Here is a 15,079-nt window from a genome sequence, read left to right on the forward strand (position 1 = left end):
TTAGTGATGGACGAGGTGTCTGGGTTGGAGGATACTTAAACTGGGTGGCGCCTCCATAAGATTAAATAAAATAAACTTTCGCGGAGCGCAGCGATTTAAAATCGATGAAACGTATAATATTTATTACGTTCCCGTCCCGAGCGTGCCGCAATTTACAAGCAAAATCGTAAGTGCGCTTTCATCGATTCATCGGTGCACTAAATCTTTTGTCCGTGCCGTTGAAAGGGCTGGAACGAATTCTTATTGTGATCGCGCGACGCAAATCACCGGCGATTTATTTTTTTTTCCCTTCTTCCTCCTCCTTTTTTTCTGTTTCACGTTGACGAGCGCAGAGAAGAATACTGACAAACTGCATCGACGAGTCTCGTGTCGTCGAGATTTTCGCAACTGCGAGTCCCAGCCTGTTTCTATTCATCCGACTGGCCTAGTTTTTTGCTCCGAACAGAAATGGCGAACGTCACGACGTATGGCCGACATTGTCGCAAGCTGTACGCGATAATTCTTTTTAAGCACCGGTAGTGTATTCAGATTGCGGTCTTCGCTTTACGTTTTACTACGTAGCAGATGTAAACAAAACTTTTGCACTTGATTTATTTCTCCTTCTTATTTTTAATCTCAATTGAACTATTTTTTTTTACATAATATAATATGTATGTTGCATGTGAAAGAAATTATTTAAGATTATTTGTGCAACAAGTGCTGTAAGATGAAAATTCCCGGGTGCGGAGTTGACGCACGAGCCGGATTCTGATTTAATCCTATAATAAATCGATAACGGTTTAATTTAATTTAAAGACGAAATAAAGACTTCAGCACACACAATATCCTGCAAACTAATATATTTATAAACTGAGTTCAAAGGAAATGGCGCGACATTCTAACCGAAAGGATCTAGCCGATATTTCGGAAACCATTACGGGATACCATTTGGGGTTGATGTTCCATTTAAGGTTTGTCTCTCCTGCCCATCTTTAGACCCCCGAGACGTGTCGACGCGTGTGCGCGCTCACGCATGAACGTGTGCGTGGCGTCTCTCGCGCGTGGGCTTTGCATGTACACACTTACGCGTGTGCGTGTTAACGGTCCTATAAAAACGGCGGACACGAGAAGTGTTTCGTCCTGATGGCTTCGCTTAGGCTTTCTATGAGGGCTGAGATGCGCGCGGCGTCGTGGATTAAGTGGCCTTCGGAGGAAATGGTGCGACTGTTAGAATCAACGGAAAGTAGCGGAAACCCCTATACAACACGTAGAACACATGTACGGGAAGTTTCGAAAAAGAAAAGAAACCCGTCATATCCCTTCAGGTCGTTGGCGTTTAATTCTCCCTTAGCGGAAATTTAATCTGCGGCTTAATTGGCGAACTATTTAACATTGTGCGTTAAATAGCTTGGAAAATGAAAAATCCAAGTAATCGAACGGGAGCAGCTCATTTTCTAGTTAACGCGTATTCAACTTTTTTAATAAAGCCCTATTAGAGACTTTATCGTCAATTTACGTATTTTCCATCGTAAACTGATTGACAAATAAGTTATAATAAAAGAGTTATGGAAATAATGTAGACTTTAAGAACAGAATGATATAAGCGTTGTAGAAACAGAGAAAATATGCTGCATTACATATTATATATTTATGACTTTATCACACTCTCTTTATAAAATGTCAACTGTATTATGTATGCACGTTCCTTCTCTGAGAGAGAAATTGTGATTCCGTTACAATTCTCTCAATATTTAATAAAATTATTTAATTCTGTTACTAATATTTATTTTTATTAAACCCAAGATTATTAGTCACATTTTTATTTCCTATAAGGAGTAGAAAAATAATCCCCGCTGTGAATTAAATCGCCAGTCAGACGATGGAGAGTAATATTGTGTCGGAAAATAAAATGAATTGAGGCGAAGTAAAGCGCAAAGGAACATAGTGGTTGAATATCCTCGCACGGCGGAAAAATGTGTCGCGATCAGAAGAAGCGTATTACGTGAAGAGCTATTATGAATTTTATGTCAATCGATTCCATACCGATATTGCTAATAAAAGTACCATCTCGCCTCGCGCCAACGTCCATCAATTTTCCATCTGATTTTCGTTATGCGTGACACGCGTTACGGTTACTAATGTGTTTCGCGAATTCCTAGGATAATCGAAATTCTTTTTTTACATTGCGCGTTTTATAACGTGAAATATAACCATCCCTATCATATTACAATGATATTACACGGAACATTACGTCGCAATGGCACAAGAATTTTTTTAATATAGAAATTTTCGGAGATCTAGATGGTAGAAAACGATATTAAAAGTTCGAGTAACGGTGAACGACGTCAAGTAATTTTTCTACTAGGAAACGCGTATACCCGATGTCATAAAAGATAATTACACAAATTTCGTTTGCAGTAAATATAATTTCCTGCATTAGCATTGTACTCAGGGTTTTGCCTAGCAATGAGGAGTTTGAAGAAAACACGTCGGGCGCGAGAAGGGACGTTGGGTTGTCGACTGTGAGCTTTTCGCGAGCAGCTTGAAGGAAATAAAAATTCAGAGGGGGTCATTCTACTTAAAGAAACGTTAAGAGATATCTCTCCCGGGGAGAAAGAGAGAGAGGGGAAGTCGTCATTGTGCGTTCGAGGCGCTTTTCGTCGTGAAGACGTATATCGTTCTCTTTAAACTCCTTCGCCTTTTCGACGCGTCCCTTTTCTTTCCATTGATCTTCTCCATTCCTTCGACCCGGATGTGATGGAACTTCCAACGACGACGACGACAACGACAACAACGGCGACGGAGACGACGGCGACGACGACGACCGGGCGTCGGGTGAACTCGACCTCTCGCGCCGAGAAATCAGCGGGATTTCGTTTCCTGACCATAGCTATACAAACGGCGGTTGCACGAAGTCGAGGATGAAAGAAGTAAAGAAGAACGCGTATACGACATACATACGCGCGCGCGAATCGGCACGGGAATAACGTATAGCACATTACTTTCCTCGATATTATTGGCGATATCGGGAACGTTTTTCCTGACCTAAAGAAAATGTATCGCGACTGCAAGAAATGTCGGAGCGCGTAACGAATTGACTTAATCAATTGAGAGGGAATTTAAATTCGTTTAAAGAATTTTGCAAATGTCGCGGGACGACACTCGTTTATTCGTGATTCCAGGATACGTTTTGAAATAATCTGTCTCGATTGCATAAAAAAAATTTTTATAACGGTCGCACTCCATGATTTCCGCGTATTTGCGCGCGTACCGCAACGGCGTGCAGTCACCCATAACGCCATTGTTACCCCCGGCTGGTCCCCGACTGGAAATTTCAGTTTATGAAATTGGATCAGAGGGTTGAAAGCCGGATGCATAAATTTTCATTTTAATAATGGCGCCCCGGAGTTACTCCGGATATAAATTCGTTGAGGCTCCTGCAGGAAAAACAGAGAACACAGAGGAGGGAGGAGAAGGGAGGAGAAATACGCAAAAACGGAAGCGATTTTGTGCCACGTAATCCATGGCTTCGTGTTTGCCAAAATTATTCGTGTTCCCTTGAAGAGGACTACTTCCTTCCGCGGGAAAGAAGGGCTCCGTAAACAGTAGGTAAACTCGGAATCTCGATTCCCCTGTTTATTCTTCGATTTGAATCCGCTTTCTGATCCTCTCTCACCCGCCTACCTAATACCCTGCAGAATCAAGCCGCTCTTGAACTTCTCCCGCATGTCAAATATAGTCGGATTCAAAGGCTGAAAATCGTCTTTCTCCTCAAAATAAGCTGGCAATCGCGAGTTCAACGGTGAGCGTCAAAACAGTTTCGAACTGTATCGTCAGATCTACTACGAAATACGTTATCTTCTTTGCAAACATTAATTCTCAGATTGATTGTGAGACGTAATCCACACAATCGGAATCTTCTCTTTTATGTATCTTTTGTTTCAAACTTATTAAAAGTTTAAACATGAAATTCGCGATTACGCCGTTTCACAAAGTTCGAAATCAAATTTGCGTTACACGTCTTGCCTTATCTGAACGCAGCGTTCTTTTTTGTTCGAGATTTCAAAACCGATCTCAAGCAAGCTCACCTGGCGCGATTTTTCCAGAAGGTACAAATCGCAAATGCCAGCCAAGTACATGGATTACGATCCCTATCGCGATGTCCCATGCGTCCTTTGCTTCCCTAGCTCTCTTTGTCCCGCGCAATCCACAAGCTTTACGATGAAAGCCCGGGGATTGACACAACGCTAAGAAGAAAAAGCATTAAGATCCGGACAAACACGATCGAAATACGGTATTTTCTCAGTATTTCTTTCGTCAATACAGCGGGTTAAGATATTCGGAGATCTCGGAGGTGTAAGTCGAATTCGAACAACTTTAATCAGCAGATATTATATGAGCTTTAATTAAGCTCTTGTTACGGTTAAAAACGATCCACTCTGGAATTGAAAGATATATAAAAAGTAATTTTAATCATATCAAAATATTTACGTTAGCAATATCGAGTTCTGTTTTAACTAACAAATTTTAAGATTCAAAAGATGAGCTTCCTTGTAAGGACTGAATTTTTTCGGTTCACTCTATTGTGTTGTCGTTTTTCAGGCCCGACAGAAGTACTTCTGAATCGATTAAATATACGTGAACTGGTCAAACATTTATTGGGATATATCCTTTCAAAGTATCTCTTTGCTGTCTGTTATAATTTATTCATCTCTCCTCTTCCGTTTTCTCTTTTTCATTCTCGAGTATCATTTAAGGGCTTCATTATATTTGCGATTGCCTTCCACGGCACTGGTCGGAATCGGCCGCAAGTAAAACGATGAATTAACTCGACCCGAAATATGAGAAATTATGAACAATCTGTGAAAAATAGAGGCAAACGAGTTATCCCACGCTCATTCCACGTCTCGCGTTCATTTTCTCGCATTCTTTTCACTCTTTGGCATTTTTTTTTCTCCGCTCGACCCTCATCTCTCGCTCTCCTCCTCGTCGCGTTTCGTCGCGGCCCTTTACGAACTGCATATAAAATATGTACGATCCCACTGCCTCCGGCACCGTCTAGCCCGCCAAATTGGATTTCCCCCAAAAATGGCCGCAAACTGTTTTCCCCTGCTCTGCACGTTTCGTTCTCGTATACTCGAGTGCATTAACGCGGTATTAAAGTAGCTGATTACGCAAGCTCAATGCGGCGATCCATCGCAATTAACGCGCAAACGGTGTATCTTCATTATTTAACTGTTACTCAAGTATTAATGCTGAAAGCGGAAAAATAATATGTTGAATAATACATTCAATACAGAACAACAGTCTGATTTCGCATCTCTTCTTTTCTCAAAACCGCACGTAGAATATAAATAAATATTAAAATAAAATATTATAAATAATGGATAATAAAAAGATGCGACTGCACATTATTGGTACTAATAAAAGATAAATAATTTCCAAAAATATTAATTGAACTACAAGCAGAATTCTCTATGCCTGCACCGTCTTTCGAAATGTACGCCGATAGTTAACTCGCTCGATGAGCAGCTGCATCAAACGAGTACAGACGACAAAATGACACGCTGTGTGCATTCGATGCAGCGAGTGAATTAATGCATTCGAGTATGCTTCGCGCGCGAAAACATTCTACGTCGCATTGCGACTATACGACACATTGTTTTGCATATTTTGCAACAATCATCGCGCTGCCGAAGCGCGACATTTCGACGGTACGTCACTCAAGTGTTTAATCAGACGTGGTACGCTAAATGTGTCATCGCTGAGAAATGTTAGATTACCGCGAGAATAACGTCAGTCTTCGAGATACGTATAAAGATAAAGAAATGCAGCCTGGATTTCAAGACATATATGTGGACTGTGATGGAGGAATCCCAGAAGTCTCCTGAGTTTGTAATTTTACTTACAAAATGTTTTAACTCGAAGTTAATATATAGTTAATATATTCAATGAAGACTGTCACTTTGCACAGTTTAATATTTAATATTATTGGTATATTCTCTCAGAAAAAGGAAATGAGAGCGTTTTTTTTTTTTAGAGATCATGTATTGAACAGTCATTTCTCTGATGATTACCCATGTGATTTTTTTTATTAATGATAATCGCTTGGGACACTTTCGGAGAGCTCGTTGCCCCGACAGTCGAAAACAGAAAATAGGAAACAACACAGCCCTGACAAATTTCATTTTTAAAAGTGCGCAGGATAGATCCCTGTAGCTTTTACAATTGTTTTTGGACAAACAAACACACGGGAGTGCATGACTATCTCCAAATCAATATGGAAAAACGTTTTATCTGCCGGACGAATATTTATCGGCGGGCGTATCACTAAATTCGCGCATAAATTGCAAAGTACACAAATCGGGCGCAATTTTTCTTGTCGCACGTCACGCGAAATAATTGCGTGAGTGCCCGCGACCATTTACCGTTAGAAAAGAACAGCGCAGCAAAGTTCTTCGTGCAAAAAGGTTCAATTTACTTGGTCGATCGAAACGCACCGATGATTTATCGTTGAAATTTTATTGAAATGGACTCGATAACATAGTCGAAATTTACGGTGCGCGCTCGCGAATGTACGTATATATGTGCATGTGTATGTGTGCATGTACATACATGTACACATGCAGGAACTTACAGCGCGGCAAATGTGGAAGCGCTAGCGGATACGTATATATTTGCGGATATGACAGCCGTTAATTACGCCGCGGAGAAAGATTACGCCTGCAGCGTTCACGTTTACGAGCGTATTTTAATTAATTTGTACATCATGTGCTTCATTAGAAATCACGGCGAATTTGAAAAAAATAACTTGTCTATATAATAAAGTAGAAACGATCAATATGTCGATAAGAGAATGAACTCAAAATTCGATTCATTTTATTGCATATATATATTCGATGAATATTTATCTCTCTTCGGAATTCAAAAGTTAATTCTGTTCATATACTGATACGCTTCAGCTAAAAGTAGCTAGAAATTTTGTTTTTATTCAAACTGATTAAAAACTCACCGATATTTTTTCTTCCATTGAAACAAAATGCCGGGACGTACGTGAGTGAGTGGTGCGGTGTAGCCGGCGATCAGTCTCCTAGAACATCCAAAAGTAATAGTTAGTTCCACGTTTCTACGAAACTGATCGAGAGAACGATTCGCGCGGCGCGCGTCAAATTCTTAAGCGGCGAAGAACGCGCCGGCGTAACGAGCATCCGTTAAAACGAACGGCAGGATTTTCTACCCCGACGCAACCCGACGGCGAGGAGGGTATTTTCCCCTCTGTGTGATAGTCCTATTAACGTCCGGCAAGATCGCGCGAGCCCGACAGCGAAGAGGAAACGACAGCGGCAGGCCGACGGCGAGAGCGACGAAATGCGAAATTAACTGCAAACTCTTCGTCTTCCCCCCCGGGTCGTAAGACGGAAGTGAGAGACGAGGAGGGAGGGATTCATACGATTCCACCCAGGTTTGTCCCCGTCCTGTCCTGCGCCCCGACGAATCCCGAACGCGGGGACATGGGAGGGAGAGAGGGCAGCGCACAGTCACTTTGAAAGTCAAATAAAGTTTTAAATTCTTAAACACTTTATTGCGCCGAGCATTTAAATTTGAATATCATTCGATTACGGCCACGTCGCCGTCGCACCGCGCCACTAAGACCGCATTCAAATTTATTCTCCCGACGTCCGACTTTTTTCCCCCTTTCCCTTTTTTTCCCTTCTTTTCTTTCCCCCTTTTTTTTGTTCCTACTCGGGACACCCGCTACGAATCATTATTTACCGGGCCTGCCCGGATTCTAGAGCACTCCAAGACTCGGGGCAAATCTTTCGCCCCCCCCCCCCACGACGCTGACAGTAGGAGACGGGATCAAGCACGGGATCGCGGATGATACCTAAATCCGATAGGATGTACGAATTTTTTTGCAATAACCAAGCATGTCACCGTGTAATTAATAAAACTCGAGATAAATGTGTGAGACGACAGCCCCGAGATATAGCTTTGTTTATTGTAAACGAGGAATTACCGCCGCGATTTATTATATATATCCCCATCAGCCTCCGTCCTTTTATCTTCCTCCATTTCCAGATTTTCGGTTGTAAAGAAAAACCGAGAACAATGAAAAATGGATGAGAGCGAACGTCCTCCCCTCACTGTCAGAGCCGAAGCGTCGATGATGCCGCTGATAGGAGACCGTTGTAGGAGTGCGGCGAAAATAAAATTAGAAACGACCGCCGCATGAGAGCGTGCCGATATATATAGACGGAAATAAAATCATTCCTTATTATGTTATTTCTACCCTCGTCCGTCCGCCTTTCTCGCCGTTTCTCTTCTTTTTCACGGCTTCTCTGGCGGCAGCAGGGTGAAAAGCTCCGAAGAGACACTGATTGGCTCAGACTTCAGCCTCTCTCGTCTGCTACCTCTTGCTACCCTCTACCTCCTCTTCTTTATCCTCGCCTTCACCTTGCTACGTTCCTCAAGAGCTCGTCGCTCGATCTCGAGCTCGGATGCCCGAGAAAATATTTCCGCGTAGACGCCATCCGTCGGAGAGAGAATCCCGCCGCATCCCCGAATTTTTGCACTTTTTTCCAGCCGCTCGTCCATCTCCGCCGACCGCGCGCTGACCCTTTCCCTTTCAGATCCCGACGTTTGTCGAGCATACGGTCCACGGCGAGGTCCACGGTCATGAAATTTTTCGTCGCCTTGTTTCGCTCTTTTTCAACAGTCCGTGCTTTTCTCTCTCTCTCTCTCTCTCTCTGTTTTTCTCGTCAATTTGATTATATTAATAACTAATATGCAGTTTTATTTACAGTACGTAAAAAATTATGTTGGGATTTTTTTGTACGGATGTCATTTTAATTTTAACGTGCGCGTTGCAACGCGCATCTTGTTTAAGCTTTTTCACTGAGCAATGAAATGCTTCGGAATAGTAAGACGCTGGCACAATCTCCGGTATTTGTCGTCCGACATCGCGCGCGACGCAGCACGCGGGAAATTCCGCGTCTGAAAAATGACACTTTTACCTAAAGAACGCCGGATTATCCCTGACCCGTAGCGAAGGACTGAAATTAAACGGCGAAATTAACGTCCATTTCCTGTGGGATTTCAAGATGCAGCGACGCCCGACGTTTGCAGTTTCCTCTCGATCTCGTTATTTTTTCCCCCCTTCCTTCCTACCTTATCTCGCGACTCGTCTTTTTCTTGCTCTTTTCGATCTCCTCGGGAGTATTTTCGCGCAACAAACTCGCCGCTGCAGTTGGTAATAAGACTCGTTTGCTCTTTATTTCGGATCACTTTTCTTGCGGAGCGGCAAAGTAAGTTCTATCGGAACGCGCGGCAATATACTCGCGAATTTTTCGAAACAGACAATTAATTTATTTCGACTAAGAATTTCAATCAATTATAATAAATAGTATGTATATCGTGTAACAAATCTATATTATTAAGATTATAAAATAGCTATATTATTCGATTTGAAAATATTTGGCAATTTATAATATTGTACAAGTTTATATATATATTATATTATGCATATATATATAAATTGTCGTCGTCCTTTCTTTGACAATTACGAATAAAATATTCTAGCCAATATTATGCAGCAACCGTTGGAGGGAGTAAGAAAAAAAGTACTTTGTGATCAGCGAGAAATACGAACGGGTGAACGCAATATAAAGAAAATCCAGAAAATAAAGTAAGAGAGGGTGCACGTAATATACGGTAGATAAAATTTAATTTTGAAAATGGATCTGCATCATGTTATTGAAAGCTTGCTACAAGCTTCCATCTCTCTCCTACTTCTCCCCGTCCTCTCTTTCTCTCTCTCTCTTTCTCTCTCTCTCCCTCTCCCCCTTCCTCTCTCCTTTTCTCTTTGTTCTTGTTTAGCTTTGTAAACGTACACATGCAAAACTTGTACAAAAAAAAAAAACCTCTATCTCCATATTCTCCATCCCATGGTGACCGTTGGAGTCCTGTCGTGTACCGATAACGGTAAACAATTTTAATCACCGGTCTTATAGCGTGGGATTAGTCTTTAATCGCTATCCGAGTCGTATCGAACTGGCCGTCGACTATGTTTGCATTCGGCAATTAGTGACCGCCACAATAGATTTTGACAGATGCTCGTTCGAACGTGGATGTAAAATACGTCAAATCCAGAATTAAAAAAAAGGTACACATCGAACATAGCGAAAAATTAAACGAAACTCGTCAATTTGACAAGCTAAAATAAATTCGATGAATTCACCAAAACCGTCCGGTTTGTACGAGTAAAAAAATAATAGATATCTATACATTTTTCCTTATGCAAACAGGAACAGCAATGAAAAATAAGCATGAAACGGTATTGTATCAAAATAGTAATATATATACAAGATAATATAGCGACAAGGAATATCGCGGAGCGTAGCGTACGTTGCACTTGGAAATAAACGTTCCGCGTGGTGTTGACAGTTAATACGACGCGACAGCTTGTCGCTCGTGTAACGGAAGAGAGTTAAATCTCTTCGATTAACCCTAAATGAAACTCGCCATGTCGGAGCGTGTAAAGTTACAGCGCGAATTTCTGATGAAGTCTCCGGGGTGCCGCTAATCGGACACGATCCAATAGAAGTTAATTCCAGAATTCGACGCGCTGTTTAGAGCTGACGATCGAGCTGGATAGCGATGCAGGATCGCTGATGGGTGCATCGAGAACCAATTCCGTACAGGCAAGCAATTTGCGCGCCCGACGTCACGTCCGTTAACGGCGTGAGCAATTGTTGTCGCCTTGTTCTGTGTATATGTATACCACAAGCCGCGATATAACGAACGTTACACTTTACACAGCATCGTTTTTTTTTTTTTTTATATTGATGTTAAAAGCATAGAAAAGCATGTTAAAAAATATTTAACAATTTACAAAGATAAAATGGATGTGTATAGATATGTCAAAGATGGCTAAGTATACTCTTTAATGTTTAAACAAATAGAAGTAGCTTCGCGATATTCAAAAATAAAAAGAATAAATCTGTTCTACTTAAAAAATTCGTCTTACAATTAGTTCATTGTGATTAGTTAATGTCGTAAGCTCAAGATAAACGTTATATCTTAAATATAATATTTAATCCTTTGTATTCATCCTCAAAATTGATTATCCCGTTATTCGTTTGTATATATCTCCTATATATCCATTACTTTTGATGAGACCGAAATAAATGAAAAAGAAGAGTCCGAGTGTTCATTAGTTGAAGACAATTTTAATTCCACGGCGCGGGGCTTCAGCCGGGCTCGCGAGATTTGCAATTCACTCTCACTGCTCCGTGATTCGCCGTTGGTGCGGATCGCTTTAATCTGTCCGCGGATCTTGGTCAATTAATGAAACCTTCGAATATCTACCCCTTTGTCCCCATGAGGATCGTTAAGAACCCTTCCACGGAATTCCCGGCGTTATTTTCCAGATTCAATTAATCGGGGGATCGGGCGAATTTATCGTTCCGATTGGATAATTCGCAGGGAAGATACGAATGTGTGTGTGATGCTGATAAAGACGTCAAATGTCCCTCAAGAAAAACAACTGTAGCAAGGTCTCTTTAAGAAACTGCTTGCTTACGTACTTTCTAAAAAGCACTTGCGTTATAAAACAAATTTTACTAAAACTCTTCTCGACTCTTTTTACCGACATTCATTTTTTCTATAATTCAGCATCTTTTCCGAAACATTTTCTTAATAAAACATTCTTAACTTGATCGATCTCTTGGATCCACGACACGAGAGATATACCGTAGGATCGAGGATTGGAAACGGATGGAAACAACATGGAAACGGATCACCACGTTTTTCTAGAAATTAGCTCGTACTGGTATCTTTAATTGACAAATAAATCCTCCTTGCAACCACGAAGGAGGGCCCTTCGTATTCTTCGTAATCGAAGACGGTGCAATACGTTTTTCTCGGTCGTAGGACATGTCTCTCTTTTTTCTTTTTCCAAAGAACTCCATTACGAAAGAACCGGCAAGGTAAACAACAAAAAGATTAATTCAATTGCAGGCAATTCTGCGCGTCGTGAGATATCCTCGACGTGGATGTATCCGACGCGGGAGTTTGCCTGCGTCGGATACATTATAAAAGGCGGAATTTAATTATGCATTCCGACGAAGCGTCTTTCATAGTGCCCCAAGGTGAAAGTACACCCGAGCAGAAGAGATCCGATTTTTTTTCCTCCCTTTCGTTATATTTCCATTTCAACGCGGCGCGCTCCCTTGTTTCGCGCTCCCTTACGTAGGCGATTCCTCGAAAAAGGGCCTACCCGTGTCCCGGAGGATTCTCATCGTAAAAAGGCGTTTTCCATACTCCCCCCTCTATAAAGCACCAAGTTTCCATCGCGGCGGCCTTCAGGAATCGTGCCCTGAATTCGAAATACCTTCTGGTCCGAAGAATAGGCTAATCGATGCGAACACCGGACAAATTTCGAGAGTTCACAAGAGGCTAATAATTCCTTCGTCTGCTGACAACTCGACCGGCTCGTCGCACGATGCTGCCAGCTATTTTCTCATTCGGAGATTTTATCGGCAATTTTACGGAAAGCCCGGCGGATACGTCGTGTTACCTGCAACGGTGAAATTATCGAATTTCGTTGCTCCTCTCTCTCTCTCTCTCTCTCTTCATTTTTCAATATCGAATCCGAATCGTATTGTTAATCGGCGCGATTTTGTACGCATAACGGAAGAATGGATCAATAGGTATTAACGTTGGAGAAAAGTATTCCGCAGATAGCGCGAAGCATTATTTTGTGAGACGGGTCATTGTTGTAACGCACTATATTATTGCTCTTTTGATCTTTTAGTACGAATGCAACTGGCATTTCTGTCTGGACATAATGGAAGAGGTTAATAACTCAAAAAGGCAGTATTTCCAGACATAGATTTATATAAACATTTTTCATCCTATACTGATGTATGAAACATGCTTCCGAAATTTTTGTCAGAGCTTTTAGGCTCACCCTGTATTTCTATTTATATTCATCCATTCTAATAATTGCTGTATTTGCATATGGTATACGCAGCATATATTTTCTGCTTTGTTATAAATCATATTTAACCTACGCGTTTTATCATTTCTATGATCCTGTTCAAATGTCCAAGATATATTTTATGCCATATACATAGATCTTTTCCAATAATATAAGTTTCGTACTTAATATGGATGAGCCAATTCTCTTTTATATTTTTTTATTCGATTCGTTTCGATTACGTGACATGAAATTATCATTTCGATTAAGCAAAATGACATAAAGTAGTGCGCAAAAGAAGCAAATAAGAGCAAAACGATAGCTGCACGTAACAAGCATCATCTTTTATAATAATTGTCAGGCAAGCGTCTCACGTTACAACGGCGATCGTTGTCGGCTGTTATCAACGCGTCGCGTCGCATCGGCCGGAGATTAATAGACATCCAAAATGTGTCACCAGCAACCCGCTAGCCGAGGGAAAAATTATTCCCCTCGTGGGATTATGCCGGCAGAGGATATCTGGATGGGAGGGTGGACCACCAGGAATGAAAAAGGGCAAAAAGCATCGAGGGTCGTTGGATGCCTCTGAGGTTGCTGGCGATTTCTCAGAGATAGTTGCGCGAGTCGATCAAATCAATATCCCACTCGTCATATTTCGTGATTGATATGTTTCACCATCCAACATTTTTGCGATCATAAAAATACTTTGAGACCGCGCGAGGGCCGATCCTCGAATTGAGAGATATTTATTCAAGTCATATTTTCATTCATCTCTCAAATAATAACAAATTCCATTAATATATTTATCAAAATTATAATATTCTTGCGATAATACTTAATGCTTTTAACTTAATTTCCTCTTTTTTCACATTAGTAAATTTACAGAATAACATTTTAAAAAAATATTTCTAGCTTTCGTTGTATACGAATTATCCTTGTTTATCTTAAATTAATTAATTACGAGTTACTTGTTATGTTTAGAAATATTTCTTTAAATAATTAGATGTATATTTATGTGTCTCATGCATACGTGCGTCCACACGGGTTGTTGTGACAAACTCGAAATTGGAACGACGCAATTCAAATGCAATTAAAGTTTAATTTATTTAGTAGTTGTAACTCTCTATAGTACCTTCACATTCAACAAATTAACCCCGATAGACGTCCACTTGTAGCGCGCGAAGTGAGAGTTTTACAGCGGGCGGATGAAACACGGGATAAATGAAATCCCCGGGTTGCATACGGATGCAATAATTTCGCGCGATGCGCACAATCCTGCAGATATCTTTTCCGCTGCAATATTTAGCGGCGCGAAAACAGAGACGCACAACACTCATTAATATCATGTATTAAATACCGGCCGACCACGGAAGTCTAGTAATTTAAATTCTTATCTTCACCTATATGTATGTGTGTATGATGCATTAAAACGCACGAATATATCCTCTCGTGTTTACCACAGATGCGAAACTACGCAGTTCGCACAACAATAATTAATTCCAAAAAACAAAATTCCAAATCAGAATAATAAGCGAAGGACAAAATATATATGTAATAAACCACATTCAAAAAATAACAATATCGAGCAACCGCGAGATCGAATCTTAAATATGCATATCTGTATAATAATTTTGTACGAATTGGGCAATTAAATTCTTAAGAAATTATTAATCAGCTGTTATAATTTAGCAATCGACTTCATATACATCGAAAAAGAGATGCGTCAAAATCATTTAAAATATGACGCATACAACTACATACATTAATTCCATATTTCCCAACTTCGCCTGTACCTTTCCGTGTATTCCATATATTCCGCTGACATCACCGTCGAAGATGTAACACTACCTATGCACGCTAACAGATTACGACGGGCACTAACTAACCGTGTGTGACTAACCGCTAAGTTCATTGTCGGGTAATCTTTTAATAACAAATATTTGCGCGCGACGAGATATATAGCGGAGGTCCCCCTGCTCGCATCATCCGCGCGAAATCCTAGGAGAATGAAATGAATAATTCATCGTTTCGAAGCGTGTTCCGCCGCCGCCGCACGCGCCGTACGGAGAAAAAGGCGAAGATTAGAAAGAGCTGCGCGAGGCCATTTGTTTCGCGGAACGC

At 41.0% G+C, this 15,079-nt stretch overlaps 1 protein-coding gene and 1 long non-coding RNA gene across 2 annotated transcripts in view; one reads left to right on the forward strand and one right to left on the reverse strand.

Annotated features, from left to right (window-relative positions):
• The window catches only part of LOC143899913 (uncharacterized), a 200,390-nt gene that overhangs the window by 50,175 nt on the left and 135,136 nt on the right, over nucleotides 1-15,079 (reverse strand). Inside the window, exon 7 of the long non-coding RNA XR_013257632.1 lies at nucleotides 6,992-7,069. This is a non-coding gene — a long non-coding RNA (uncharacterized LOC143899913). The remainder of the gene's footprint in view (nucleotides 1-6,991; nucleotides 7,070-15,079) is intronic.
• LOC143899897 (spondin-1) overlaps nucleotides 1-15,079 on the forward strand; it is a 162,919-nt gene that overhangs the window by 30,910 nt on the left and 116,930 nt on the right. The window lies entirely within an intron of this gene.

The sequence above is a fragment of the Temnothorax americanus genome, unplaced genomic scaffold, assembly GCF_048541705.1.
Source record: "Temnothorax americanus isolate GAGA-0224 unplaced genomic scaffold, ASM4854170v1 Scaffold29, whole genome shotgun sequence".
Lineage (NCBI taxonomy): Eukaryota > Metazoa > Arthropoda > Insecta > Hymenoptera > Formicidae > Temnothorax > Temnothorax americanus.